We start from the raw sequence: 27,461 nt of genomic DNA, 5'->3' as shown, positions 1-27,461 counted from the left end.
GCAGCATAATTAAAATACTATTACATTTTGCCACTAGGTGGCAGCATTGACCAAAAATAGATAGCCATACCCTGTATTTTAGTCCTATCTAGCATATAGCATTCCCCTCGCACTTGCATTTTTATGTGATTATATTTATCTTTCTTTTTCTTTATTCTCTCTCCAAGATAGGTTTATCCTATTCCTCCTAGAGTACTCACTTACCAAGCTGTCCGGCTGTTATCCCATTTCCAAGAGTTCAAATCACTGACTGGTTTTCCTGCGACTTTCACTTCTGCTTGGCTTGGCTTAATCCGCTCCGTTTGCCCTTAGGCTCACTCTGCTCCCCCACCCTGCCCCCATTTCCCACCTGCCCCACTACCTATAGATTTATAGCTACCCAAACCCCTACCTCCACACACCTCCTTCTAATCACATATAACCTCCAGCAGACCTCACCCACTACCAATCTCAATAATACTCCACCTACTCCAGCACAATGCCCTCCTTCTCCTCACTCACTATAATACAAACCACCCTACCCTACTAATCTCCCTCACCTGTCTTACCTATCTTACACACCTCCCTAACACACACCTTACTTCTCACTCACATGCCCCTACCTCATACCTCCAGACTCCCACCCCAGCTTACACACTCACTTCTCCTGAACTCTTTTCTTCCAATTCAACCTATCTTTTCAAACCCAAACAACTCCCCACTCCACCCTCCCTGTACCCACATCTAAACTGTCATACCAGAAAATCTCTCCTCCTACATAACCCCAAATCCCTGTCCCCTATACACCACCTCAGACAACTCTTCCTCCATATCTCTCTCTCACTCTCCAGTGACATCCAACCTAACCCCGGGCCCAACCCCAGCGCTAAACTCACAAGCCACACCACTCAACCCCAAAAACCCAAGTCCATTCACCTCACCACACTTAATGCACGAAGGCTCAGAAACAAAATTCCCAACCTCCATGCCTCTTCTATAACCACCCCAACATAACCACCATCTCTGAGACCTGGCTTAAACCTTTCATGAAATATAACAAAATTCTCCTAACAGGTTACCAAATCCTTCGCAATGACAGAACTCACAGAAAAGGAGGTGGAGTAGCTATTATCTACCCCTCCTCCCATAACTTAACTCCTTACACCAACCCCATCCCAACATTAGTCAATGCTGAAATAACAATAGGCTTCATAAAACATAACAACTACAAATCTATATGCATCAGTGCTATCTACATTCCTCCAGGCGATAATATCAAGACACTTGAAGACATCCTCTTCAGGTTTACCTCCAACATCAAAAATGAAACCTATATCCTCAGTGATATGAACATTAACTGGGCCTCTTTTAACTATGAAACCCTATCTCACTCAATCTATACAACTTCTCCCAACTTATAAATTTTCCTACCAGACCAAATAAAGATGGTACCTCTGGTATCATCATTGACTGGATTCTAACAACTCATCCCAACCTTACCTTCAATAATACTATCAGACCCTCTCAGTGACCACTTACCAGCTTTCACAGACCATCTCCTCTCCCCCCTACAAAAACAACACCACTACATTCAAACCTACAGCCTAGCCTCTTTCAACCCTCTAACTTTCTCAGCATGTCTAAAGCATACTGACTGGACCCCTCTAAAAACCCTTCCACTAGATAGTGCTGTATCTTATTTCAACCAAACATTCTTAACCCTTCTAAACCAGCAAGCCGCCCCAGGACCAAACACATCAAATCCAATCCCTGCCCCCAGGCTATCTTACGAAACTAAACTTACTATGTGTCAACAAGACAAAAAATGGAAACAATATCAAAAACAGAAAAAACCCACCTCCCTCCTACAAATCAAGCAACTTTGGAACTCCACAAAAAAACTAACAACAAAAGACCGCAAAGCCTACTGCTGCAAACTTCAATCCATGCATTCATCCAATCCTAAAAAATTCTGTGTCTCCATCTCCTCCATTCTCCACCCTGGTAATAAAGATAACCCATGTCCAAACCTCAACCTTACCAACCAAGAAACTGCCACCCAATTCAACTTCACAGATTGTATTGCAAAATAATCTACCACTTTCCCTGACCCCCCCCTTCAACCCCATCCCCTCCTGCCCCCATCAACACAACCAACCACCTCCATCCTCCCCTTTTAGCCTAACACCCATCCCCACAAAAGCAATAAAGACATCTCCTCAAACTAAAACCCTGTCACATCACACCAATCTACCTTCTACCTTCCTCAAGCTATCTGCAGAACGCATAGCCTATCCCATCTCTATTCTTATAAATAGATCCATACAAGAATCCTACATCCCAACTATCTGGCACTACGTTTACATCATCTCACTCCACAAAGGTGGAGAAAAACACAGACACTACCAATTTCAAACCCATTGCTATACTTTCTCCTCTTTCTAAAATACTATAAAAAATATCCATGCAGAAGTCATGCCATACCTAATCCTAAAAAATCTCCTCTCCCCTAATCAACATGGCTTCTGCTCCAGCCACAGTACCATGACTGTCCTCCTTTCCTTTCTTGAGACCATTAACCTAGCACGAGACACTGGCAATTACGTATCAACACTGTTTCTAGATCTCTCAAAGGTATTCAACACCATCTCCCACACCTTAATCCTATCCCAGCTCTCGACCCTACATCTCTCTCCCACCACCATAGCTTGGTTCTCCATCTACCTATCCAAATGCCAACAAGCTGTCCAATGGAAAGCATCAACCTCTCCTTTCCTACCTATGCCCACCAGCGTTCCCCAAGGCTCTGTTCTGGGTCCTCCACTCTTTAACATATTTATCAACAACTTCCACCACTCCATCCCCGAATCCTCAGTAATCCAGTACGCAGATGACTCTACCATCATCTGCTCCGCCTCCTGCCCCTCCAAACTGCTACTAAAAACCCAACTAGCCTTCTCCAAAACAGAATCCTGGATGCAATCCAACCTCCTGGCCCTAAACACTAATAAAACAAAACTAATGCTTTTTACTCCTACCAAAATCCCCAATATGGACAGAAACTCATTCTCCATAATTAGCCAGAAAAACACCCCCTGGAAATCATTCCCTGTACCAAGCTTCTAGGCATCATCATTAATGGAAACCTAAAATATGACACCCACATACACTCCTCAATCAAGAAGACCCATCAAAAAATCAGTCTCCTCTACAGACACAACCACTACCTTAGCCCCTCTACCCGACATACACTTGCATCCATCTTCCTTCTCCCCTCTCTCATGTATGGCGCTCCCCTGTTCACCAATCTCCAACTTGGCCTACGATCCAAACTCGAATCCTGCTATCGCAAAATATGCAAATTTGCAGCCAATGCAAAAAACTCATCCTATCACTGTTACTCCCCGCACACCCTCAAATGGCTTGAACTTCCCAACTACCTGAAATATCTACAGCTTACTACTGCCCACAAGCTAATCTTCAAACTTGCAGACCGTCTCTCTCTCTCTCTCTCGCTACAGCCCTAAAACCCTACATACCAAACCACTCCCTCAGATCTGAAAACCAAAATCTCCTACAAGTCTACAAACCTTCACATCCACCTGGCCAACTACTACTATCCTGCTCCATAGCTAAACAGTGGAACTCTCTTCCCTTTCTGCTATCCAATCTATCTAAATAAAACTATTTCAAATCCCACCTGTTGTCTCATCTGTCTTCCAAATGGGAATGCCATTGCCACTCTCCAACTAAGCACCCCTCAAAACCTCTCTCTTTCTCCTCCTTAATGTACTCCTCACCTATATCCTATACCCTCATTATAGAAATCCACCCTTTACCACTGATGTACTACTGTTTTTCAGTATTTGTATGCTTATTTTCAATACTTAATGTATAAAAATGAACCACTTCCATTGATGAAAGAGAAGTTATGTACCTACCATACCGTTCCATGTTAGTTGTCCTTCATCTCACCTTCCTTCTTGTTGTTTGGGTTTGGAGCCGATCCTCGGCTCTGACTTGGCCTACTTTTATAGCTCAAGAGTTATTTACTGGCTCGAGGCTAACTCTTATCCCAGAATGCCCAGCGTCAGCTACCCAGATCTCGTTTTTGATAACGCACTAGACATATAAAGTAACCAGCAACCTAATACTGATTTACCAAAATAACAGATCAGAGTAAACTGTCATAAAATTACCTGGCACGTGAACCAAGAAAAAGGAAATCAGCCAGTGAAACCATAGTGAACTCCTCTCAATCCTCCAGGAAGGGGGAAGGAGGGAGGGACGCAAGAAGGAAGGCAAGATGAAGGACAACTAACATGGAACATTATGATAGGTACATAACTTCTTTATGTTAAGTTGTCCCATCTTGCCTTCATTCTTGCTGTTTGGGACAGCGTCCCTAGCATCTAAAGACCCCGGGTGGCTCATTGGAACAGACTCTTCAGAAGAGTGGAACCAAAGGAAGCCCTGCTCCGGGAGCCCACATTCACTTTGTAATGAGAAATTAAGGTATGAGGGTTTGCCCAAGTGGCAGCTGCACAAATTGAGTCTATGGGCAATTTGGAATGAAAGGCTACAGACGTGGCTAATGCTCTAGTAGAATGACCTCTCAGTTTTGCTGGTAGATGTTTATGCCTTAACTGATAAATAAAGGCAATGGTGTCAGATAACCATTTGGATAATGTCAACTTAGAAGCTGGAAGGCCTTGCTTATTGTGAGCATAGGAGACAAATAATTGGTCTGACTTTCTTAGCTCTTTAGTCCTATGGAGGTAAAAATGTAATTGTCTGTGCACATCCAGTTGGTGAAGACCGTATTCTGCCTTGTTGCTATAATTGGGAAAGAAGACAGGGGGATTGATGGATTGATTTAAATTGTTTTTTGAACAGAGTTTTGGTATGAAGGATGGGTTGGTTCTCAGAAAAACTCTATCTTTGTGAAACACTATATATGGAGGACGAACACAGAGTGCTTGGAGTTCTGAAACACGTCTAGCTGAAGTAATAGCGATCAGAAAAAGTGTTTTCCAAGAAAGAATTTTTAAGGGACATGAAGCTGCTGGTTCAAATGGAGGCAGAATCAAAGAGGTCAAAACTAAATTGAGATCCCAAGGAGGAGGTGGATCCCTCACTGGGGGTCTACGAAGAGATGTTCCTCTCATGAAGGCTTTGCAGAGCTTATGAGACATTATGCTAGAATTAAGAATTCCAATATGAAAATTAGATATGGCTGCCAGTTGTACCCTGATGGTAGCAGCAGCCGCACCTGACTGGAAAAGCTCTGCTAGAAATTCTAGAATTTGATGGACTGGGGCTGAAAAGGGGTCTAAGTTTCTAGATTCTGCCCAGTAAGAAAATCTTTTCCATTTGCTAGCATAAGTCCTTCTCGTACTTGACTTATGGAAGGACACAATAATGTTGCAAACTGCTGGGGAGACGCTTGGAAACCTGGCTAAGGTAGGAAGTGGAAAAACCAAGCTGTGAGCTTGAGAGTCTGAAGGGATTGGTATAACCCGCCTGACTGATGAATCAACAGATCTGGCACTGGGCCCAGAATCCAAGGCTGGTCGGAAAGGTGCAGGAATGGAAACCATATCTGTCAAGGCCAATAGGGGGCAATGAGGATCATTTTGCAACCCAACAATTTTGCTTTCTGTATGAGTCTTGGAAATGGAAGATAAGGTCCGCAACTTCCTGATTCAGAGACCACTCATGAGGCATGAGGATAGCCCTGCTGAGCCTGTCCGCTATTACGTTGGATTTCCCAGGGTTGTGCACTGCTGTCAGAAAACGTTGGGAGGAAATTACACATTGTCATGGCCTGAGGGCTTCTTGACACAAGGGGTAGGACTTGGTCCCACCCTGCTTGTTGATGTACCACACAACTGATATGTTGTCTGTTTGGATCACAATAGTCCCGGAAAGAAGAGAGTCTTGAAGAGCTTGCAACGCTAGGAACACCGCTCTCATCTCTAGGACATTGATATGCAGATGGTACTCGTGAGGTTGCCACATGTCTTTGACTGTCCTGCCTAGATAATGCCCCCCCCACACCCTACCAGGGAGGCGTCCGTGTTCACTGTGGCTACCGGAGGGGGTTGAATGAAAGGTCTGCCCTGAGTCACCAGTGGGGAGACCATCCACCAAGAGAGGTGTCTTTTGCATGTTTCTGTAATCAGGATCATTTGAGACATGGGTGGCTCCTGGAAGGACCACTGTGTGAAGAGAGGCCACTGAAGGACTCTCATGTGTTAACGCGCTAATGGTACAAGAAGAATGGCAGCTGCCATGGAGCCTAGAACTTGCAGGACATGTCTGACTTGGAACTTTCTGCTCTGCATTAGAAATGACACTTGTTGGCGAACAGAGAAAACTCTTTCCTGAGGTAACCTTGCAAGCATTTGATTTGTGTTTAATTCTGCTCCTATATATGTAACAGATTGACAGGGCAACAAGGCAGATTTTTTTGAAATTTACTGTAATGCCTAGTTGGGTGCAGGTTGATATTGTATAATCCCGTGCCTCTAAGAGTTGATGTCTGGCAGTAGCAGTTAGGAGGCAGTCATCTAGATAGGGAAACACCTGGAATCCTTGACATATCAGGTGAGCCGTGACTACTGCCATACATTTGGTGAACACCATAGGGGCTGTGGTGAGACTAAAGGGCAGAGCTCTGAACTGATCATGACTAGCCCCTACCTGGAAGCAAAGAAATCTCCTGGAGCTTTTGTCCATTTTGATATGGTGGTACACATCCTAAAGATCTATGAAGCACATCCAGTTGTCCTGACCCAGAAAGGGGAGAATGGACTGCAGTGTTACCATCCGGAACTTTTCTTTTTGTACAGATTAGTTCAATCTGCTGAGATCCAGTATTGGTCTCCAGTCCCGTCTTTTTTGGTACTAAAAAGAATCTTGAGTAAGTTCCGGATCCTAGTTGGTCTGCAGGGACTTCCTGAATGGCTCTTTTTTCTAGCAGTTTTGACCCTTGAATAACTGCTTGATCCCTTAGATTGGGTGGGACATCTGGGATGGACTTTTTTGACTTTAGAGGGGGTTGATGAAAGGGGATTTTGTAACCTTCGGATATGATAAATAGTACCCATTTGTCTCTTGTTATATTTTTCCAGGCTTCTGGGTACAGCGAAAGTCTTCCCCCGACTGCCTCCAGAGGTGTGCACTCAGGCAACCCGTCCAGGATACTTAAAGGGTTTGGCAGAGAAAGTTTCTCTGTCACCTTGATTTTGCGGTCCCCCTCTGCCACGAGGGTGGCGTCTGCCATTATTATTGTTTCCCCCTCTGCCCCTGGGGGAACCGAAACCACATCTTTCCACACTTCTGACCTTTGGGATAAGGTCTGTTAGGAGTGGAAAAACAGACTCCCACAGCAGAGAGAGCCTTGCTTTCCTGCTCACACCTAGTAAGCGTGTCTTTCACCTGAGGCCCAAAAAGCGAGGAGCCATCAAAGGGAGTATTTGTGAAGGACGCCTGAAAGGGTTCCACAAATTGACACAGCCGCAGCCAAGCATGTCTCCTGAGAGCCACTCCTGTACCTGCGGCTAAGCTCGCTCCATCGGTTGCATAGGAAATCAGCCTCATGGAGGAGTTGACTACAGAATTAAGAGTCGCAAGCTGGGAAGCTATTTTGGCTGATGCTCCCTCAGCTGTAGGATCTTGTAAGGTATCTTGAAGCTCTTTTAGGAGATCCCTTTGAAGTCGTGTGAAATGAGAGAGATAATTCAGGGACCTCATTGAGAAGGTCCCTGAGGAAAACATTTGCTTCCCATATCTGTCCATCGTCCTAGACTCTTTGCTTGGTGGATGGACAGATGAAGAAGTTTCTGCTAACTCTTTCTTGGTGGCTGCTGCTACCACCATGGCATCAACTGGCACACCTTTAGAGAGAAATTGTTTATCCTGGGGGGCTGTTATGAACTTATTTGGTCTCCTCAGAATAGGTTCCACAGAATCCGGAGCTGACCAGGCCTTTTGAGCCACTACAGACATGAGTGGATCAAAAGGTGGAGACACTCAGGAGTTGGAGGGTCAGGAACCGAATGCCTCCAGGTATAGAGACTCATCCTTGGTAGGGGCTACGGAAGACCAGCCACCCCTCTGCCTAAGCATTTCAAGGATGTCTGAAAAGGAAACATCTTTAGAGGGGGACCCTTCCAATTCATCCAGGACTGTATCTGAGGTGACAGATTCGGGGGAGTCTAGGTGTTTCCTCTTGCACTTCTTCCGAGGAGGCTCCTCTGAGTGATCAGGGGAGGCCTCGGAAGAAGAGGGGTCACCCAATAGGGTGTCCTGGGGTATAGGTTCCCTACGCTTCTGGGCCAGAGGAGGAGCAGAGGTTGGTACAGGCACCACAAGAGAAGGAGCCGATGGGGCTGATAGTAGGGCTGCCTCAGGGGACAGCACACTCTGCATGACCTCAAAGGCGTCACGACCCCGAGGCAAAGAAAGCTCCAGCTCTGAAGAGATGGGAGTCCATCTCAGCATCGAGGGCGATGGCTCCGAGGCCGATGTGGGAACAGAGCTCACCTGTGCCGAAGCTCCGAGAGGGAGAGCGGGGTCGGACAAGGGACCGATGCCACTTCCCCCCTCGGAGCTGACGAGAGAGCTTCGGCGCCCAGATCCCTTGATGGACGGAACAATCGAGGTGATTGGAGCCGATGTCGGAACCGAAGAAGAGGTGATCGGTGAGGTCGGTTCTACTATCAGCGCGTCCATGGTCTCCGGTTCCGAACTAAGTGTAGTCGGAGGAGGAATGGAAATGGAGGCAGATGGAGCCACAACCTGCTGGGGTGGGCTGGAAAGTAATTTCGCAAGGGCCTGTGATTTAAGCCAACCTGCTGACTACTCTCTCCACGTCCTGATCCGATAACCTGGAGGATCGAGAGGGGTGGGATGAAGAGCGATGACTGTATTCACTTCCTAATAAGGGTGACTGTGGCACCGAGTGGATCAGCTCCAATGAAGGAGACCTTGCTCGCTTGTGGCTGCGAGACGGCTCCCAGGTAGCAGTTGGAGCCGAGGGAGGAGATGACTTGTCGATGCTAGTCGGCACTGACAACCTTGGTTCTTCAAGCCTAGGAGTCGGTTCCGAGGATGGAGCTGACGGCTTGACAGACTTAGAGGATTTCACTAAGAACCTTTAGCCGGGGAATTCTGTGGTTTCAATAATCCTCGAAGGATTAATTGTTTTTGCGCTCCTGCAGGACCCTTGGACTAAATGCATGACAGATAGAGCAGGAGTCCTGCAGGTGCACAGCCCCTAAACAATAAACACAGCTAGTGTGCCCATCTGTCAGAGACATTTTCTGACAGCATGAGTCATACTTTTTGAAGCCAGAAACTTTGGCCTCTTTAGACATGTTACTACTGTATTAAAAACAAAGTTTTTATTTTCAGCTAAGGAACAGAAAGGATAGCCTCTAATTTAAATGGCTGTCCTAAAGGGGGGGGACTCTCTAATTTAAATGAGTTCAGGGGAAACAGAAGGCCTGCGAGATATGGAGCAATGGCCAGCAAAGCTACAACACACACAAGAAAGGCGATAGGGGATAAAGTACTATATCTAGACAAAAAAACTTGATAAATTTTTAAGAATAAACAATTATTATAATAGAAAAAAACTATACTAAGACTGAGCCAGTAACGAAGCAACCTCGCAGCTGAAGCAGCAAACGAGATCTGGGTAGCTGACAGTGGGCATTCTGGGATAAGGGTTAGCCTCGAGCCAGTAAATAGCTCTCCAGCTATAGAAGTAGTCCGAGTTGGAGCCAAGAATCGGCTCCGAACCCAAACAGCAAGAACGAAGGCGAGATGGGACAACTTAACATCTACTGTTTCCAGTACTTGTATGATTTTTTCCACACTCAATATATACCTAACTTACTATCTTCAAAGACCATATGTTTTATATTTAACGTACTATACATTTCTTAATAATGATGGTTATATTGCATTATGTAAATACTGCATCATTTTTTTTTGTTTGGAGCTTTTCTCCCCGGGCCTCGCCTGAAAATAGGCTATTCTTGGCCCAGTGGACCTCCCCGGTCATCAAACTGAAATAAATAAATACAATAAATAAATAACATGTTCAGTTCATCTTTACATAAGGCTTTCAAATGTCCTTTCAAAGTCTCTCTTTCTACCTCTCTTCAAAACTGTACATGAATTGTTTCCCTGTTAAATACTTTTATCATTTAAAGATTCCATGGGTAACAGTATTTCTTTTTTTCATATTCCCCAAGAAAATTTTCCATTGAAAAAAAACAGGCTCAAATATGTCAGAAAAATATCTCTGTTAATCAGAATAAATGCTTTTACCTCATGTGCTTTTACACCCAACAGAGGTATTAAATTATCCCTCACGTCATACCTGTTCATTTCTTTGTCTTCTTTACTTTGAATTCTTACCACATACTTCTGTTTTTCATTTTTTCTGCCTTATTTTCTGTTACTCCACTTTTGCCTTCTTTCATTTTCTATGCATGTTTTTTTTCCATCTCACCACTATTCTTCAGGATTGTCCCTGCATCCTCCTTTTGTATTTTAAACATAATGTCCCCCCAGGAAACATCTTAATTTTCTCTTTCACTCTGTGCCACCATTTCTTTAAGTAAATCATCCCACAACCCTCCCGACTGGAGGGTTGTAATTATACAGCCATCAGTTGCTGACTCATCTCCATCAAACAGGTTTCTTTGAAACATTTCATCAGAATCCTGCGCACATCCACCAGTCTTGATATTTGCTTTCTCCTTCATTTCTTTCGTTACTCCATCATCTCCTTCTCTCTTCATCTGCCTCCTTGTTTCTCCGGGCTGCCTCTGTGCCTGGAATGGAAACAGGAGGCGCTCCTGAAAAATGGGTTCCACTCATAACAATGACAAGTACAGGAAGTTCCCTGATGTCCTGGTTAAATTTTCTTTTGGTCTCCCATGAAAAGTGGCCACTGGCCTAGTGGCACTAACATGGTCAACAAAGCATAAACCAACATATACATAACACAATTAGAAAACTACCTGGACAACAAAACACCTTCTGGCTCATTTTTTTTTCACTCAGTAAAACACATACTTAGTCATCATCCTTTTTGATAGAGTTTTCCAAAGTAGAACAACAGCTACTTATATACAGCCGATACTGAAGTAATGGGGATAAAATAAAGACAGACGAATTGCTTTATTTAAATTAATTTGTTTGGTTAACTTTCAACATGAAAGATAGGTTAGATCACAAAATCACTCCGTCTTTATGGAAAATCAGTAAACTTATCATAACAGCAAATGTTCCTAACATCACTGTTGAAGTAGCCTTAGCTGTATGGGTTATATACTGCATAGGATATAACAGCCATCCAGCTTCCAAGGCTTCCATTTGCTCGTGCTGAGCTGGCTAATAAAACGGGTTTGGGTGCCAAGCCCTTCAGAGCCTTCACACCAACTGAAAGAGGGAGGCTGAGCCCTGAAAGGACATTGTTATCAACAACAAAAAATAATGTCTACACTCTGGCATAAAAAAAACACACCAAAAGCAAGGGGGATTCAACAGCTACTGCAGCAGTGATCATTTGAACTTATACTGTTATGTAAGTTTAATTACACAGCTCTAATATGTTCATCGCACTGATCACTACCTCAGTAGCCTTAAGCTATATGAGTAGATTACTGTAGCTTACTATATTTGGGAGGTGGAAGGGGAAGGGCACAGGAGCCCCTGGAGAACAGTCCTTGCAAAGTCTGATCTAGACCTAGAGAAGGATTCAAGCTTGCAGTGCCTTGTAAAAGTATGTATAGAGAATCAAGTTGCTGCTTCTACTTCTAGAATCCATCCCTTTCCAAAAAGGGATAGATGAGGCCAAAGCCTTGGTAGCATGGGCCTTGGCCCGGCCTGATGATAGCCTGAGACAATCATTTGGAAATAATCTGTTTTTACATAGGTTGCCCCTTCTTTTTTACCATTACAAGAAATGAACTGATCCAAAGATCTGAAATATTTAGTTCTGTTAATATAGTACTATAGTTGTCTGTGGACATCCAAGGTAAAATTTTTCTTTCTCAATCATTTTGGTTCAGGAAAGAGAATGGGGAGATGGATAGTTTGGCTTTAAGTAAACTCAGATACTACTTTAGGCATAAAAGAAGGATTAGTTCTCAAAGTAACCCTGTACCTGTGGAAAATATGAGACAGGGTTGACTCACCATAAGAGCTTGCAACTCAGATGCTCTTCTACTAGAGGTTTGAGGAATATGTAGAACAGTTTTCCATCTTAAGAACCTCAAGTCATCCAGATCAGCTCGTTCAAATGGCATAAGCATTAGCTTCTCTAACACAAAATTAACATCACAAGGAGGCAGCCATCGGTTTTCTTGGATGCCACTTACAAAAAAAACTTTTCAAAAACATTTTGAATGAGAAAGCATTGCAAAAGGAGGATTCATGGGGAGATATGCTGAAATGGCAGATAAATGAACCTTGACAAAGGCCAATGGGTAATAAACCAGCTAGCACTGAAGGAAGGCTTGACAACAACACTCAAGTTGAAAGCAGGTTTTATTAAGCGAATTCAGGAACAGAAACACAGGAATAATCCAGACAGCGTTTGTGTGACAGACTTCATCAGATAAAGCAAGTGCAATGGTGCTGCTTTTTAAGTACTAAACCTCATTTTGATCAACCAATAAGAAAATTACACTGTCATTCAAAAAGTTAAAATGTATACCCCTATATTAAAATGCTTTTAAAACCTTAATATTAATATAATCCATAAAAATAATATTAAAAACTTGTTCAATAAAAAGTGTTACATAAAATGTCTCAGTGGATTCAACTTTATATATTAAAAAATAAATAAAATCTTGGTGAAATCCTTTCAGCCAAAATTTAAACAAGAAAAAAACTCCATCTAGTGTCATAAACGTTAATTGCATTTGTACTGTTTTATAGCTTTGCAGCTCTCTGTTTTAACACTGGGACAAGGGAAATGTTAAGTCCTGGAGGCTTGCTTGCCTCAAGTACAATCTGCCAATATAATTCCTTGAATTCTATGGTTGTTTCCCAAAGGCCACCCCTACCATTCTTGGGTATGCATTCAAGGACAAAAAACCAGTATGTAGGTTGGTTACATTACAAAGAGTGCTTATAAAGTGCATTATTGATGCTTTTATTATGTATGTCGTAGTAGTGTTCGTAAACCCTCCTCTTAAGTGTCCGCTCAGTCTTACCTACATAGAACACCCCACATGGTTTACACTGAACTAAATATACCACTCCTAAGGTGTTGCCATTGGAATAAACCTTACCTTCTACGAACCTATTATGACTACTAATAAATATGTTTTCTTTGTTAGAAATATACTGGCACTGTTGACATGCACCACACTTAAAAGTGCCTTTCTTTTTAATCATGTCCTTCCTCCTCTTAGCCAAACTTTGATTTTCCAAAATATTTGTCATATTGTGTCCTTTCCTACAAATTATGTCCACTGTCTTATTATGCAGTCTACAGATGTCAGTCAACCTTGTGAATTTTTCCCATTCACTTAGAACTATTTTTCTGTTGAGACTGGCGTCACCATTATACTCAGTGACAAAAGCACTCTGGTACTGGTTGACGTTCTCATTACTGAGTGAATTAGAAGCATCACCCCCACCCCCAATATTCTTAATACCTAAAATAGGGGCATATTTCTCAGTCCTTTGCTTAATAACTTCTAATTTCTTTGATCAGGGCTGAGGGGTATCCACGTTCCAGGAATATAGTTTCTAACAATACAAGTTTGATTTCAAAATCTGTAACAAGTGAGCAAATTCTACTGGCCCTTACTATTTGTCCTTTAACTATACTCATACTACATATATACCCTTACTATTTGTCCTTTAACTCAGGGAACTAATCTAAGGGGGCGGCAAAAGCCAACACATTCTGGCTAGGCTTATAAATGCCTTCGGGCAGATAGCCTAGTACCTACCTATGAACCTATACCTCTCTTCTGGTGAATAAGGTGTGCTCTTCAGAAATAGGGAAATTAGTTTGAAAAAAGTTTTTTTCCTATGAATGGTGGACTTAAACTTATCTAGTTTATGTATAGTGACATCCAAATAGTCAACTTTGTCTGTACAAAAAAGGCAGATGCCATCAAGGTATCTCTTGTAGAGGGACCAACAGGACATGTATTGTGATCCAAGTATAAATTTTTCTTCCCTCATGGAGAGAACTATGTTTACATATGTGGGGGCACAACTTGCCCCCATAGCAACACCCTTCAACTGGTAAAAAAATCCCCCCTCAAAGTAGATATAATTATTTTTAAGAACTAGGTTCATTAATTCAATGCAAACATGAAAATCGTTGTTTGTTAGACCACCTCTTGTGGCCATGGCTTCTTCAAACCATAGAAGGCCAATGTCATGGGGTATTACACTAAATAAGTCGACTATATCAATAGTCACAAAAATTATGTCTTTATTGAATAAATCTGGTGTGATAGTTCTTAAAAGTCCCAAGAGTCTTTCAGGATTTCATTCTCATTTAACCAAAGATTTTTCACTTTAAAGTCTACAAACTTGGCTAGTGGTTCTGTTTTTGATCCTTCTCCTGAAACAATCAACCTCAGGGATGGTTCCTGTGTCCTTATGGATTTTCGGTACACCAAAAATGGAGGGTATTCTGGGTTTATTATTTTTGTGATCGGGAAATGTACTAAAACTAATAGAGCCATCTAGTAGTATATCTTTAAAGGCCAAGTCTATCTTGTAGGAAGCAGTTAACATTTTACTTTCATACAGCAATTTGGTCATGATGACAATCCCCCAATGGGTAATAACTCACACAATAATTGTAAAACCAGACAAACACGCCCTGAAAGGGTGTTGGTTATGTTGTTGGTACCAACTAGAAAACTTTTTCCATTTGGTAATGCATGATTTTTAGTATCAGACTTTCTTGCCACCTGTACTACCTGCTGCAGGTCCTCACTGCCTAAAGAGAATTAAGATCTAAACTTCTTGCAGTCAGTTGAAGCTGACTGGCGTTTGGATATATCAAACACCCTTGTCTTGTTTGAGTAGATGCCTTCTGCGAGTAAACTTGTGATAACTGCTTTTGGCTATTCCCAAAAGAAGGGAGAACCACTGTTGCCTGGGCAAGAAAGGAGTCAATAGAATGATCTTAGTGGATTAGATTCTCAAATCTTGAGAATTAACCTGGATATCAGTGGAAAGTATGGAAAAGCAGAGAGGAACGTTCCTGTGCAAGGAAAAGAAAAGGCATCTGTCTTCCAGGCCTTCTTGCAAGCATAATCCTGCCAGCTGAATGTTCAGAGAGGAGGCAAATAGGTCTGATTGATGAACTTGACACAGGTGGATCAAATCTTGGAAGACCCCTGATCTAGTTTCCATTCTTGAGGGTCTGACCTTGTCCTGCTCAGTTTGACTTTGTACAATTTTGTTCTGATGAAAGAATGTATGGTGCCTGTAGATTGAGACTGTGCTGTGAAACTATATTCTAAGCTAACATGGCCAGTCTGCAAATGGGGTATGATCTGGTTCCTCCTTACCTGCTGATGTAGCACATGACTGTGGTATTGTCTGAAACAACCTGAAGAGGCTCTAGGGACCAAATATGACTCAGGGAGCTGGGTGCATTGATTAGGGCAAGCACCTCATATGTATGTGTTTGCATCTGTCCTTAGTGTCCCACACACCTTGTACTTTTATCACTCCTGAAACTGCTCCCCAGCAAAGTCCAAAACATCTCTGGTGACTGACTGCTTTGGAGCAAGAAAGGATAAGGGGAAACACAAATTTAGGTATATTTTCTGAATCCACCAAGTGATTTTTCTATTGACAAACTCCAGCCCAAGGATTTGAAAAGACAAGGGGTGTTGATGCTGAGACCAAAGAAACTTCAGATACCACTGTACTGTTCTCGTGTGGGACTTGCAAGTGTTATAATAAGAATCATAAATTCCATGAGACCCAAAATCCTGAGGTATCCCCACGCAGTGACCAAATCCTGAGTGGAAAACCTCATACATACATCTAAAGATAGATCTACTTTTTTCCTGTGGAAGAAAAGCTCTTTGGTCTGAGGTGTCCAGCTAACAGCCCATGACCACAATCTTGTGTGAAGGAGTCAAACAGCACTTTTGAATCTTTTCTTGGAATCCCAACTTGTGTAAGAGACCTTTCACCCAAGTGAAAAATACCGGACACTTTTGAAAAAGACTCTGCAAAGATAAGCAAGTCATATATATATATATATATATATATATATATGGGAAAAAAAGAAAATGGATACCCTGTGGCCTTCAATGAGCTATAAGTGGAGCTAGCCACTTAGTAAACACTCTTGGTAAAATGGATAGTCCAAATGGTAAAGCAGAGAACTGATAAAGTGATCCAGGCATGCAAACCTTAAGAAACATCTGAAGTCTAGATGAAAAGGAATCAGACGATAAGCATCTTTTAAAAGTTCAGTTACCATGACATTGTGAAATGACATCATTTTAAAGTTATGCACTATCACAAACAAGTCTAAGATAAAAGATACAGAACTGGTCTCTAAGCATTTTCTTTCTTTGACACTAAAAACATCCCTGAACAAAAACCTTCACCATCCCGGGAAGGAGGAACTGGTTCTACACTACTTGAAACAGCATGTAATGAAGGACAGGTGAAAATAAGTGTCTGGTCTGGTCTGCTGGAGTGCGAATAACTCCTGGCAAGGAGGAACATCCTCTCACTGCCATCAATAACTTTGATGAATGATCTTTAGAATCCATTTGTCTGAAACTATTTGTTACCAAAGAGAAAATGGAGGTTCAGATTTTCTGGAACGGAAAAGGGACTGCCAGAGTGGGAGCGGGGAACAAAGTCCATTTAAAAAGTCAAGCTGATTAGTTGAACTCTCCTTGGTTTGGTGGGGGGTTTTCGGAATTCTTTTTGGAACACCGTAGCCATCATGCCAACACTAGATGAGCGGTTAGAGAATCTCTAAAACATTAGAAAAAGAGGGCAGCAAATCTGAGAGACTCGCTAATAACATACCCCTTTCATTGCACTTTTTGACCATCTCTACATCAAAGGAACCAAAATGTGAATTCTTATCCAAAAGAGAAAATAAAATCTCATTATTCATATCCTCTTCGCAAGTTCTGAGAATGCAAGCAGGCAATCCTCCTCAAAACAGTACCAGAGGCCATACACACACTACAAACAGAAAGCAGTGGTCAGTACAATAAAAGAAACTAAATAATTTAAAACAAATGTTTGCTCAAAAGAAGCTGCATACCAAACATTCCTCGTACTTTCACAATTAGTCAGAAAAAACATTAACATGGGAGCCTGACAATTAAAATTCTAAAGATCAAAGTTGCTGAAGTTTACACTATTTTCCCATACCCATACATAATCATTCCTTCCTTACCAGAAAGAGTAGGATTAGAATTAACTGTTTAGTAGCAGTAGGAATAAAGCTATAGCTGCTTGTTTAAAAACTTAAAAAAGACTGAGGAATTTTATACATTCCATCTAGCTTTTTAGGGGCAGCAGGCTGGCTATCAAGAAAACTGCAGGCAGATACACATCCTCCAAAGCTGACAGAACTGGAGGAAACGGCAGAGGTTCTGGAAATTCCTTCTGAAACAGTTCATAAAATATTCGGAGGGATTGAGAAGCCTGAGAGTTCTCCCACTGAAAGCACTGGCACATTCTGGAAGTCTCACAGAAAGAGGAACCCCCCCCCACACACACACACACACAAAGAGAATCGGAAACAAAGCACTTCTCTTACTATGAACCAGAAATCTGAGGAGAAATTCAGATTTTGACTCTCATCAGGAAAAGTGGTACCCCCCATTCTTTTACCAGTAACCACTTAATAAGAAGGATCAATAGCAAGACCCAGTAAACTAATCATATTTAAGGAAATCTGAGGAGGAATAGATACATGTTTAGTTCTCTGTTTCTTTTTGAAAGGAAAAATTAGGCCAAAAGTGTTATTAATGGCAGCAGCAGCTTTTCCACGGATGGGCACAACATTCTGATCAAACAGGGAAGTCTTCCCTGTTCCCCTTCCCAAGACCGACGACAGAGTCTCTCCCTTACCCAGATAGGAGACCCCAATAGCTATACAGGATGTGGTTACTCTCTGGACAACAGTGCCTGTAGATGCTACACCAGAGGGATCTGGGGTAAAAGATGAGTGGTCTGAGGAACCAACTTTGGCCACATCAGAGTCACCTATCTGCAGCTGAGGCAAATTACTAGCCTACTGTGATGGTGAAGGCTGTTTGCTTACATTTTTTTTTGTGGTTGGTAGAAGGACACACTGGGACCAGTAGCTTGCTCCATGGTCAAGCCAAAAGTGGTGCCTCTTCCCCAGGGAAACCAAGCAGCATAAGCAATAAAACTTTAAAGCCATTAAAAGTTGCTTCTTTCTCACAACAAACACAGTAAAAAGCACTTTAAAACACTTTGCCAGCCATAAACAGTAAAATAAACTCAATTTCTCCACAGAAAAATATTTTTTAACTACTTTAAACAACTTTTAAACCGTCAGGTAAGAAGTGTGAGCCTGTTTAAAAGTACAATTAAGTACAGTGTGTTAAAACACCAATTCCTAGCTTAAAAATAACTTTTCTATGCATGAAAGTACAATAAAATGATTAATGTGGAAGGTCTTTCCCCAAAAGGAACTTATCTGTCCAGCAAATGAAGATCAAAAGCTGACTGTGGATCCTCAAAAGCTGCAGAGGAGTGCTCCGTTCTATGTCAGGAAAGCTCTGAAGGGCTTAGCACTCAAACCTGCTTTTTTAGCCTACTCAGCTCAAGTTAATGGTTTGGGCATGTAGAAAGTGCCCTAAAACTTTGGAAGCTGGCTATCTGTTACATCCTATACAGGATATAACCCATACAGCTAAGGCTACTGCAGTGTTGATCAATATGATGAACATAAATTGCTTAGACCTTGGTGTAAGCTAGTGATAGCCACTAAGTGAATTTTCAAAGAACAACTGAGACCAGAATAAAAAGTCTTCAATACGTTTTCCAGTATGGCTGGAACAAGTCTATAAGGGTGACCTTGGCCTTGTACTTCTTGGCGTTCTCCATGAATTTCTGAATAAATGCAAAATGGGGAAGAAGTAAAGGGAATCTGAAGCCTAATTATGGACATCAACCCTGGAATTCTTAGTGGAGATTACCCAGAGAAAATCAGTGCACTTGGTATTGGTGAGGAAAAAAGCTGCAACCAAGATCACCCACTACTGGAAAAGTATACTCACCACTGTACATTTTAAGAACAACATTTGTTACATCAGCAGGCAACAGTTGGGTCTGTGCATTAGCAAAATGGCTTGTTCAGGAAGGACACTTGCTATGAACAAACATTGAGACATGATTGCTCTTTCCTAAAGCATCATGGCTTCTTGCTATAAAATATAGAATATACTCCCACTTGCTTGCTTGCTGATAGAGATTACCAATGAAATACTGTTGTAATAAATGGCTATCACACCCTGGGAAAGGGAGTCCTATAAGGTCTGTAATGTAAGGAAGACCACACCACATCCCCAGGATATTTTGTGTACATGGGATTCTGCCTGTGACCACTTCCCTTGGTCTGCCCTAAGCAGTGTCCCCTTCAACCCAAGACAGAAACATCTGTGTGTCTTTTTTTTTTTGCTCCCTAAAAGACCTCACCTAATGACTCCTTTACCTGCTCCCAAATGGTCTGTTTGCTTGGGGGGGGGGGGGGGCACGGGGCATTGCTTAGCTAACCAACAGACCTATGGTGGCCCTCTCATTTCTGCCCAGGAATCCCAATCAACTGGCATGGAGGGTTAAGGCTGTAAGCTGTAGTGTGGCATAAGGCTTTGACTCCTTCTGCCTTCATTTCCCTACTGTGTTTCCTTTAGCAGATCACTTAACCAGACAGACCATCCCTGAAAAGGGACTGTGTCCAGTAGATCTATCTACATGGTTAACAAATGGGAATTATTATTCCCTGGTGAGAATCAGGTGGTGGGGAATCGGCCAGTATGCTAGTCCTGTAAAGCAGCTTACTATCTTTCCCTAGGAGCACCCCCTTGGCAGCTCTTATGAGCCCCACTACTGCTGTTTACTGTGGAGAAGTGTGTCTCTACACTGAGTTACCCTCAGATTACAAGTGTGAATGCACTCAGAGTAGGCTCAAACTCCACTGCTTGGAACACTTAGTCTCCCTGCTAGGTGTTACCCATGTGGCATGCCAGAGCTGCTTCCATCCTCCAGGATGGGTGAGCCAGCAATGGCCTCTCTGGCCAGCTCCTACAGCCACCTGAGCTTCTAACTGAACTCAGGTTGTCTGAGACATAGAGTTTAGCCATCCATGCCACTGACTGGCATACCCCAGGACACAGGACTGTCACTTATGGGGAAGAAAGAGAAAAAGGACTGCCTAGAGACAGACTGGGAGAATGGAGACACTAAGACAGATGATGTTTACTAGCATGCAAAAACTTTATTTTGACTGAAGTCGGATTCTTGCATTATGACCAATGAACCTTGACAAATCAATGCAGGCCTCTCACATGAAATTTGGGAAAAGGGATCTTTAAAATGGCCACTGCTGATATGACAGGAGAAGAAAGAAGAGGCTGAACTTGAGATTTCAGAGGAGACATCCTGTCTTTAAGCAGAACTGCCCTGCATAACAGTGTTCAAATAGCAATCTATAAAAGTTAGTGCCTGCAGTGTTTCAATCTGTGACTTTGCAGTGTTCACTTTTATTCCCAAGGCACGGAATAACTGAAGCAGCTCCCCTTGCTCAGATTAATAACTCTCAAGGGAGACTTCCAAGATACCTGCACACTGATCAACAGCTTAACTTTAGCTCTCCCAGTGTGAAAACAGAAACTGAAAAACAACAGCCACTGATATGGTCAGCTTGAATAAACTTCAATTACTGGCTAGTAGGTACACTGCCTGGATGTCTAAAAAGAATAAACTAAGACAGCCTGAATAAAAATCAACTAGAAAAGGTAAAGAAAAACATTGACTGGGAAGAATCCTAAGCTGTTCAGCAAAAAGCAATAAAATCTTCAGGTTTGGTGCAAGATATGGGTTCCAGTAATCTAGAGGAAAAATAAATCAAATGTTCTCAAAGATGATTAAAATAAACAAAACACTAAAGGAGTATATCAACTCAAATAACAAAAGGCTGGAAAAAAATGAAAGAAGCTTTAAACAGATATTCAGATTAGCTGATAAAACAGCAAAAATCAGAGGCTGAAATGAAGAAAAGACTGGCTGAGTATAAGATTGCACAAGAAAAGATATTTAAAAAAATGGTAGAATTACAGAACAAAGAATGCAGATTTTCTGCATTACCAAAAAAACTGGAAGGAACAGAGTGTATTAATTTTATGAAGGCACCAATAAGCAACTGGGATGGTATTCCAGAGTAGGAAATATTAATTGAAAGGGCACACTATGCTTATGCTCTATATCTGGCCACAAGAAAGCAGCCAAAAGTTTTATTAGTAAAGATGCAAACCTACCAGCAGAATGAGTTGATCCTGACAAAACTGTGGCAAAAAGGGCAAACTATTAAAAGTTGGAGACAGCAGAGTGTTTGTGGAAAAAGGTTATTTACTTTAAACTAGGCAGGAGAGAAATTTATTCCAGTAATCAGGGAATGTACAGAGGCAGGTGTGAGATTCAAGCTGCTGCATCTGGCTGATTTTAGAATACTTTTTCCAGGATGATCAAAGACATTTTTAATGTAGGACAGGTTAAGGAGGAAATGCAAAAGTTTGCCCAACAAAAAAATGAGTCACCAAGCAGAAAGTGACTCTGCTTCTCATTCTTCTGAAAATAAAGCACACAAAGGGACTTTGCCAGTGAAACATTTTCTATTGTTCAAAGGTAAATGCCTGAGAGACAGAAAAAACACAGGAGTTGACTAGAAGAATCGGAGTACCTTGGAACTAAACTGGAATCTGGAGATGGGAGATAGAGATGAACAGGAAGACCAGCAACAAAGAAATCAGTAAATAAATTTGATACTACTGCAAAGCATCAGTCACATTTGTGAAATACAGCTGTAGAAGAATAAGTGGAAAAGGTGGACTTTTGTTGACTTTATTAAACTTGTGGGAACTGAAAATCATGTGTCTCTCTTCATGTCATTAGTGTTTGGAAGGAGTCTGAAGAGAGGGGGAGAAGAAGAAAAAAATAACTAAGTAAAGCAGATTCTTTTCTTAATATTTCTATGAAACTTTTCAAAAAATAAATAATTCTTGTATGTGATAAAGTTGTTACAGTAAACAGATGTCTTTTTTCCTTCCTTTTCTCTTTCTTTCTTCTTATTGGTATTAAGACATGTAGGCATTACAGTGCAAAAATAGATTCAAAAATGTTTGACTCTCTATAGTTGCTTGTTCCCTTTGACTGGGTGGAATGTCTGGGATGATTTTGACATTTGGGACGGGAAGGCAAAAAGGCATGGAGTAACCTCTGGATATTATGCTTTGTACCCGCTTGTCTCTTGTGATCTCTCGTCAGGCTTCTGGGTACAAAAGACAACCGACCCCTGAATGCCTCCAGAGGAGGGCAAGCGGGCCTCCTTTCAGGAGCACTGGAAGGGTCGGCCGTGAAAGGAATTACTGTCACCCTGGTATTGCGGACCCCATCTGCCGCGTGGATGGCATCTGCCATTATTACTTCCCCCTCTGCCCCTGGGGGAGGATTCACCTTGTGCATCTTGAGAAACTCCCTGGGATTTCATGAACTACATTTTTACCCTTCTGACCCTTGGGGTAGGGTCTAGAAGGTACGGAAAAATGTACTCCGAGTTTTCCCTTCCTGCTTGCATATGGGGGAGTGTCTCTTTTACTTTGGGTCCAGAAAGTGAGGAACCATCGAAAGGGGCATTGAAAAAGATAGACATAAATGGCTCCGCAAAGTGACACAAGCACATCCAGGAGTGTCTCCTTAGGGGAAACTCCTGAACCCACTGCTCTACTCACTTCATCCGCTGCATAAGAGATCAGTCTCATGGAGGAGTTCACTACGGAGTTTAAGATGGATAGCTGAGAGATACCTTATCTGAGTCCCCTGCAGCTGGTGTACCTTGAAGAGTATCTCCTAACTCTTTCAGGACATCTCTTTGAAGTCTCATTAAGTGTGTCAGGTAATTTAGCAATCTAAGGGCAAAAGTCACTGATGAAAAAATACTCTTCCCATATCTGTCCATCATTCAAGACTCCTTGTTCGGTGGATGAACAGATGAGGACATTTCAGAAAATTCCTTCTTAGTGGCTGCTGCCACCACCATAGCATCTAATTCCTTGTCTGTTGGAGCTGTAATTAACTTATTTGGCCTCCTTGGGACCAGTTCCATTGCGTCTGGTGACTCCCACGCCTTTCAACTAACTAATTCCATGAGTTTGTCGACAGGTGGTGACACCCTGGTGGCTGAGGGTTGAGATCCAAAGGCCTTCAGGTACACTGACTCTACATCAGAAGGGCTGATGGGTTTCCAGCCGCCTCTCTGTTTAAGGATTTCTAAGATATCCACAAAGGAGATACCCTCAGAGGGCGACTGTGGGGACCCTTCTGACTCCTCCAGGTCAGTGTCCGAGGTGAATGACTCGTCTAGGGAGTCCAGATGCTTCCGCTTGCAGAGTCTCTTCCAGGGAGCCTCCTCAGAAGGGTATTCTAGAGAGGTCTTGAAAGAGTGAGGTTCACCCGATGGGGCACCCTGAGGACCAGAATCTCCGCTGTCCTGTGGCTGGGGTGGTACAGAGGCAGAAGCTGGTGCTTGAGGGGGAAGAATGTCAGAAACTTTGTGTAGAGCTGTATGGGAAGACAGCACACTCCTCATCAGCTCAAAAGCCCCTCCCCCCTGATCCGAGGACACATCTGGTTCCGAGGAAGCAGAGGAAAACCCCGGAGCCAAGGGGGCCGGCTCCAAAGCTGACGAGGAAGCCGAACTCACCCGCACAGTGGCCCCAAGAGGTAAGCTCGGAACCGAAAGGTCTTGGGTTAGAGCGTCCCCTCTGGACCCGACCAGAGAGCTTCGGCTCCCAGACATCTCGGACGGCACCGAGGGTGTCGGAGCAGACAACGGGTCCGAAATGTCCATGGTGGGTCTCTGCACCAAAGTATCTACTACAACATGTGCATTTTGGCTACACTGTTTCAGATTGGCTCAGAGAAGGAATCGATGTTGATGAAAAGGTCTTCGCTGGCTCTGAAACTGACTGGGTTGGAGCCGACAGCAGTTTTGGCAGCGCTGGCATCTTCAGCAGTCTACACACCACCCTGTCCACATCTTCATCCAATAGGCTTCTGGAGGACCTAGAGGAAAGGGTTGGTGACTGAGATCTCTATAAAAGGAGAGATTGTAGAGTAGGGGAGAGACCGGCTCCGAATCTGAGTCTCTCTCGGCTCCGAACTCTGTGGTGCCGAGGATGTTAATTTTTCTTATCCAGTAGGGTTTGACTCCGATGGAGCTGTTTTTGCTATCTTTTCTGGCAGTTCCGAGTGGCCAGAAGAAGAAGATCTCTTGGCAGGTTTGTCAGTTTTGGCAGATGGAGACTTGGACTTAACTGGAGGTGCTCTGACCTTCTAAGATTTCAGAAAAGGGGGACTTTAGAAGTCCTCTTACAATCAATTTGTTTTTCCTCTCTAGTAAAACCCTAGAACTAAATGAATGGCAGAAAGTACATGACTCTTGTAGGTAGATGGCTCCAAGACAGTATACGCATATACTATGTCCATCGGTTATGGACATTTTCTGGGAGCATTTCTGGCACTTCTTAAAGTCAGATGGCTTTGATTCCTTTTGATCCTTAGATATTTTTACACAATGAACACAACTATTTTTACAATAATTGCAAACTAATACCACACTGTAAATATACTAGTTCAAACAACACTCTTAAGAAGTTATGTAAATATGTATATAAACACAATACGCCTTAACGATTTGCAGAGGAAGGAAGAGGAAGGGAAACAGCTTTGCCCTCTAACTTAAACGGGCACAAGCTAAGCTAACTACCAGCTTAGAGGAAGGAAGGAACAACAGTGATTCGGACGCACTTCTAACTTAAACAGTGCGCCCACAGAAAAGTTTAACAAAACCCTAAAACACGGGTTAGAAAGTTCAGGCGAGATAGGAGGAGAAAAGCATGATGAGAAGTGCGACAGACAACCACATTCACAATAATGGCTAAATATGTGCAAACAACACGCACACCGACAGAGAAATAACTCACTAAGGAAGCTACATAACTAACTAACTATGTAAGCAAAAAACTTGAATAAAGACAATTTTTAGAAAAAAAATTTCAACACTTAACCATGGCCAAGATGAAGAGCCTCTTATCTGTTTAGCGGCAAACGAGATCTGGGGAACTACACCAGTGCATGATGGGATAGGGATTTAGCCATGAGCCAAGTGGAAGTCTTCGAGCTTTAGTATACAGCCGTCGGTTCCGAACCCAACCAGGAAAATAAAGGTGAGATAGGGCAACATAACATGTAATGATTTGGGAAAGCATGCAAGTTGTTTTCACATGGGTGGGGGGATAAATATAAAAAAGAACAGGCATTGATTAGTGTAAGTAGAAGCACTGGCAATAACGTGTCTTGGTATGCATAACCTTCATTTCAGGTTGATTAGGGCTTATGTTAGCGCTATTTGGCACAAATGTTCTTATTAGCAGAGTTAAAAATTCATTATTTGAAGATATACATAATTAAGCCTGTTTGTATTAAGTTAAAAGGTTACGCTGAGTGTTCTGGGGTTATTTGTTTTTTTGTGTAAGGGTTCTTATCTTTACTGCATTTTGATTTGTTTTTATACAATTTTATGGTGCTATTAAACTGTCATTTTTAGTGGTGGTCTGCTGCAGTTTTACCATACACTGACGGGTGCATGTATCACAGAAACTGGAAACAGACATTTTTAAAAAAGCTGCTATATACAATAGGTGGAAATAATGACTTCTTACCATAATAGCAAATCAAATTCTACTCCCACCTATAAAATTAGCTGCTGAAACCTCATTATTTCTCCAAAAGGAAACAAGAAGGAAACAATACTTAATTATATTAAGAAATGCAGAGTGCAAATAGCAATGCTACAGGAGGCACATTTGGAAAGAACTGAGCATGTGATAAAGGAAGGATTCCAGTATGGATATTCTGCAGAATATCAGGGACAAAGAAAAACAGGAGTGCTTACATTAATTGCTACAGCAGCTCCAGTAGTGGCAAAAGAAGGAAAAATGATACCGGCACATATCTGGCAGTTAGGAGCTACTGGCGAGGGATGAGGATTATGTAGGCGTGTATTTTTACTCCACCTAAACCTGGTATTATAGAGCTTAAAATTTGTGAGAAATAATTAGCTTTCAGCAGGGAATTTTACTTATAGGTAGGGAGTGGAATTTGATTTGCAATAATGAGGATATATCTGGGGAGACTAGAACTGAAAACATAACAAAAGAGGGTAGATTTCTGAAGAAATTTATAAAAATATTTATAAAATATTTGGTGAGGGAGATGGTACAATAACTGGGCTAGAGTAGACAGAAATTATATTTCACATGAACATGTGCATTTAATTGAGAACTTTGATAAACATCCAATAGCTATTTAAAATCATGCTTCAATAATTACTAAGATAAAAATGCAGGGTAATGAAGTAAAGATGAGATGCTGGTGCTTCCCCAGCTACCTGATAAAAAAGAGGAATTTAAGGAATGAGTAATGGAAATTATTCAAGAGTTATTTGGAAAGATAGAACTTTCTTCAGAAGTTATAGCTTGTGAGTGGGATAAAATGAAAGTGGAGTTTAAAATAGGGTAGAAATCTAGTTAAGAAGTAATAACAATTATTTAGAAAGGCTGACAAAGGTTAAAGTTTTACAAGATATGGAGAATCTTACACAATGAGAAGAGGCACAATTGCAGTGTGCTAAAGAGAAAATAAGGGTGTACCTGGATAATATTCATGAATTTAGAAAGACTGCTACTAAGCAACAGTTTTTTAATAATAACTCCAGGGCATGAAAACTTTTGGTACAATGACTTAGGCAACAGAAAGTAGAAAGGTAGGGAGTGTGTAACAAGAAAAATAACCAGAGATCCTGTAGAGGTATTAGAGATATTTCAAACATTTTATGACAATTTGCATAAAGCAGAGAAGTGGGGAAATTAAGAAAAAGAACAAATGAAAATATTTATGTAAGAGTTAAATATGCCATCGTTAGAGATAGATAAGGCTCAACAACTAATAGTCATGATAGGAGGAGATGAGATAAAAATGGTGATCTAAAACCAATCTGCAGGAAAGTTTCCAAGAATAGATGGTATTCTGGTAGAGGTTTGAAGCTTGGAGGGAAGAAAATAATAAAGATCTGGAAGGTCTGTTTAACAGTATTTTAAAAGGAGGGGGAGGCATAAACA

This window comes from Protopterus annectens, chromosome 12.part0 (genome assembly GCF_019279795.1).
Source record: "Protopterus annectens isolate FY-2018-M chromosome 12.part0, PAN1.0, whole genome shotgun sequence".
Lineage (NCBI taxonomy): Eukaryota > Metazoa > Chordata > Ceratodontiformes > Protopteridae > Protopterus > Protopterus annectens.
This window is presented reverse-complemented; position numbering follows the sequence as displayed.